The sequence below is a fragment of the Amphiprion ocellaris genome, chromosome 13 (assembly GCF_022539595.1).
Source record: "Amphiprion ocellaris isolate individual 3 ecotype Okinawa chromosome 13, ASM2253959v1, whole genome shotgun sequence".
Lineage (NCBI taxonomy): Eukaryota > Metazoa > Chordata > Actinopteri > Pomacentridae > Amphiprion > Amphiprion ocellaris.
Genome location: NC_072778.1, coordinates 2810849 through 2815512, shown reverse-complemented (window position 1 = coordinate 2815512; position 4664 = coordinate 2810849). Strand labels below are relative to the sequence as shown.

Here is a 4664-nt window from a genome sequence, read left to right as displayed (position 1 = left end):
CAAAGTCAATACTAGATTCAGTGCTCGGCCTCTGCTTGTGAAACATCCAGTTTCATGCTTATTGCTAAAAAAGCAAAAATACTTGGTGCATTTTGACTGGAAGAACGTATTAAGCAATGATGCGCAATGAAACTGTTTCCATGTAGGATGTGTGGTTGTAGAAATAAATCTTGGAGTCCTAGCTAAGACAGTGATACTGAGAGTTACAGAAACCTTCAGGTGGTTTTAGCTCATGGCAAGACAACATCCGGCAACACAGTAAAAAATTTGTTTTCTTCAGCAGACTACTTGTTGACTATTGTTTAAACTATTTCACATTTTACCTTAAAATGTACAGTTTTTTTCTTCACTAATATTTGGTTGTAAGACTTTTGCCTGTAGATAAAAACTGAGTATTTAAAATGATTAAGAAGAAAAAAGACAGCATTAACAGCAATATCGATTTATATTAGGCAGATGATGCATAAATATGGTTTCATGTTTGGTAATGATTTGCTGCTGGGTCTCTTTTGCACTTAAAAATTTAAGTGATTTTCAATTATCCTTCATAATGGAACAGACCTAAATGTACTTCTTCATATATTGTTTGAATGTATGGCATTTAAAGTCAATGAGCTCTAAATGTGCAGCTGTCACATTAGAAATAAGCGGCTGTACTTAGTGGTAAGATAATTAAGTTTTATATTCAACACAGCTCTCCATTATAACAGCCTGGTTCCCTGGATGAAGTAGGTGGCACATGATCGGTCCATTTTGTGTGGAAGAGAGTCAAATGAGCCGTAAAACATCCTCTTTAATGGATGTGTGCACTGAGCCTGAAGAACAACTGAGTTTCACAAACAAAGTAGATAACCACCACAGTGATACTCATTACTTTTGAATGGGGTTTTAGGTTAAGAAAGAAAGCCTGGCCATGTCGAGCATGCTTCATAGTACAGCCCTTGGGTTTATTTTTCAGCATGCTATGTATAGAAATGACCAGTCTATGTTGATATGGGCAGTGTTCATTTCTTGAATCGTCCCAGTGGTTCTTGGGTAACAGATTCTGCAGATTTGAGCAGCATGAGGTTGTTGAAATAAAAAAAGTTCTTTGCTTCTTTAATGTTTTTTGAGGGAAGCCAAATGCACGTGTTCTAAATACTGAGGAGGACTGATATCCTGCTTCCAGAAATCGAGGTTTATATCTAAAGGAGACCGTGCTCTTGCCATCAGGACCCTCAGGTTAGGAAATGCCGCAGGAGATAAAGCCTACAAGAATATGGGACTTCTTTTAAAACACTTCTTAAACCCACATTTATTTTACTCACTTCTATGTTGTCTCTTCATGCCTTATTAAGCTTTTGATTGCTTATTGCTGCTATAGTTTGTGCTTTTCTCTTATTCTTTGTTGCTCTGGCTCTGCAACTGCATGGTTTCCTCTACACTGAGGCCAATACGCTTCTCATCGAGCATCTTCAGATTTATTGTGCTTTCCAAGTACAATTTTGTAGGATCTTAACTGTAAATATTAAGGTCAGGACTCTACAATATTAACACATGCATGTTTATATAGTATCCCAGAAATGGCGCTCTATGCTGTACTGCACTATTGTCCACCTACCTCATGTACATAAGGGGTCAATAACTGTATTTATGGCTAATAACTGTATCAGCACTGAACTTTGGTTCACTGAAAATTTGCACTAAAAACTCAGGTTAACTTAAAATGTGCTCTTTTAAACATATCTATTGTTTTGCATAGCACTGGAACCTGTTGCCCTTGTTTAAATGCTCAAGTCTGATGCTCTGTAAGTACTCTGAAAGGAAACAAAACACAAATTCATCATATGTGTTCACATACTTGGCCAACAGAGTTGAATCTGAAAAAAATGACATGACTAGCTAAGATTATTAATTAGTCATGTAAATTAGCATACTTAATAATATTGTTGGCTTTAACTGTAATATTTGGGTGAATTTATATTTAATAAAATACTGTTGGGTCTTACCCTTATTATTTAAACTTCTAACACCTGTCTGATTTCTCTACTGGAATACATACTCAAAGGCTGTTGTTTTTCAACGTGTTATATAAAAGATACTGACGAAGTAATCATTAATGTTTTATTGCTTTCATTATTCTAAGAAAAGCCTTATCAATCTCGAAGCTGGGATTTAGTGTTACAGCAGCATGTGTGACAGTACAACAGATTTTCCCAAGAGTAGAAATACTGATATATAAATACTGATATTGCAGAGATTCTTATATATAGAGAGAACTTGAAGCTTTTTAAATGAACAAAATCATCATGATGCACGGGTTTAAATGTGGTGAGAGTGAAATATATCCGTTGTTTGCTTGCATCTATAAGTACTGATACTGTGAATTTTGCAGTTTTAGTTTTAAATGTATCTTAATGGTTATTATGCTGACTTCTGGATATCACGCTTTTGTTCTGTCAGTCAAAAATACTTTGTAAACCTCTGATTCTGCAAGTGCTGTATAAAAACAGATATTACTATAACATGTATTATATACTATGGCCACAGTTTAGTTTCAGAGGATGAGCAGCAGTTCAGTTTGCTGTCTGTCCCTGCAGGTGTCCGTCTCACCTGTGAGGAAGTGGAAGGTCTCGGTCTCCTCCGCGGTGGTCGCCAGGTCGCTGTACGACAGACTGTTGGTTTCCTTCCGGAGCCGTTGTTGAACGAGGACAGGGCCAGATGCTGGACGAACAGCTCCTTCAACGACACGAGAAAAGTCAGCAAACCCGCAGCTTAATTCAACAGAAACACTCACAGCTAACGGAGGAGCTAACGGTGCTAATCCCTGCTAGTAGCTAAGCGAAGCGGCGGTTTAGCGGCTCACCGTCGCCTTGGTGGTGAGAAACAGAGCGTCCTGGTTGATGCTGGACACGTCCGGGGAGCTCTTCATGATCAGCCTCACCCTGGAGATGGGTAGCGAGATGTTCTTCTTAGTGCTCGACGTTTGCTCGTCTTTGTCGGGAGTATTTTGGGACATCTTCATGAGGACGCGGCGCCAGACAGCCGGAACTTCAAGTATTGTTTTGTACGGTGATGCGTTTTCTTCTTCGTGTTGACGACGTTTGGCGGCTTTTTCACTGCAGCAGCGACACCTGCCGGACAGGAGGAGCCTCATCTGAGAAACTCAGTTAACCCTCCTGTTGTCCTCATTTACGGGTACCAAAAAAAGTTGTTCCCTTGTCTGAAAAAAATCCCAAAACTCAGCAAAAAAATCTACAAACTTATAAAAATGTGCAAAATCCTCAGGAACAAAATTCCAAAAATTCCTTAAAAATTTCCCTTAAAAGCTTTGTTTAAAAGAAAAATCCCCAAAATTGGCAAGAAATAAAAATTTTAAAAATAAAAAATGTAAATATTTTCAAAAAATAAATAAAAATCTTCCAAAAAATCCTAAAAATATCTAAAGTGATTCCATATATATCAGTAAAAGTTCTAATATTTTCTTTAGTTGTAAACTAGCGAAATTCGCTGAATTTTGGTTGACTTTTATCCGAATGTTCTTAAAGAAACTTTTTTTTTGTATTTCTTTTTTTGGCACCAAAAAATGTTGAAAAATTTCCCAAAAATGTTGAAAATGTGGAAGTTTTCACTGTGAAAATATATTTTTTCCACATTTTCAAACTTTAAAACGGCTCAATTTTTATCTGCAGGACGACAGGAGGGTTAAATGTTTGTTTGCAAGCAACTGCTTCCAGTTAAAGCACCAATACTGGTAATAAAGACAATAACCATAAGGGGACAAATTGAAAAGATTATATTCAACATTAAAAAAAATCACTCTGTGCACAAAATTCAGTGCATATCAGCGTGTATTTTTTCATCTTTCATTGTTTCCCCTGTGCACACACACACACATTATGTACTGACAAGTTAGACTGCACTCTCCATCACCCCATTGTCACACACATAAAATCTAAAAAGTTTGCATTACAGTTTACAATTTCACTCCATTTTGCATGGAAGGAAGAAAATGTGTTTACAACTGAAATTGCAAAGAGAGGGTATTTGCGTCAAAAAAATCCAACATCAATCAGTCCAACTCAAGTAATAATCAATTCAATTCAATTCAATTTTATTTATGTAGCGCCAATCACAGGTCAAATTGTCTCAAGATGCTTTACAGAAGCCATATGCCTGAACCTCCAGAGCAAGCCTTATTCAGTTTTGTGATTTTATCAAGCCATAATAAACCCAATGCAACACTCTCACAAAACAAAGCGCATGGCAAAATAATTAGATCAAAACAATAATAGAATAGAATAGAATAGAATAGAATAGAATAGAATAGAATAGAATAGAATAGAATAGAATAGAATAGAATAGAATTATTATAGCGGAGATGTTTTTAGGGTCCGAGCACCGAATGGTGCGAAGACCCTATTGGAATGCAAGGAATTATTAGGGTCCGAGCACCGACTGGTGCGAAGACCCTATTGGAATGCAAGGAATTATTAGGGTCCGAGCACCGAATGGTGCGAAGACCCTATTGGAATGCAAGGAATTATTTATTATTATTATTATTATTATTATTTATTATTATTATTATTATTTATTATTATTATTATTATTATTATTATTATTATTCTTTTCCGGACTTTTGAATTGCCTTTTTGGCGGCCTTATCATACCCCAAAACGCATCAA

General features: G+C 36.5%; 1 pseudogene; it reads right to left on the bottom strand.

Moving 5' to 3' along the window:
- Window positions 1-1228: 1228 nt before the first annotated feature.
- LOC129350383 (DNA polymerase epsilon subunit 4-like) lies at window positions 1229-3346 on the bottom strand (annotated as a pseudogene).
- Between the last annotated feature and the right edge of the window lie 1318 nt (window positions 3347-4664).